Below are 313 nucleotides of genomic sequence, written 5' to 3' on the forward strand. Positions count from 1 at the left end.
GAAATTCTAAGTTAAGACTACTGAATGACAAACCGAGGAAAACTGTTCCTGAACTCCTAGAAGGACCTACTTTAAATAGAATGTAGCTAAAAACCATGTAAGTGAGCTGTATGTCTGACATTAAGTGACATTCACTGGAAACTTGCCCTAACATAGAATAAAATGTAATACAAGGATTGTCTTGAACTTTGCTCAGGATTGCCTAGTTACTGAAGTAACAACAGAAGTTCTTTTTTTTATTATTATTTTTTTTTATTTTAATGATTTTTTTATTATATTATGTTAATCACCATACAGTACATCCCCGGATTCC

This window comes from Ailuropoda melanoleuca, chromosome 13 (assembly GCF_002007445.2).
Source record: "Ailuropoda melanoleuca isolate Jingjing chromosome 13, ASM200744v2, whole genome shotgun sequence".
Lineage (NCBI taxonomy): Eukaryota > Metazoa > Chordata > Mammalia > Carnivora > Ursidae > Ailuropoda > Ailuropoda melanoleuca.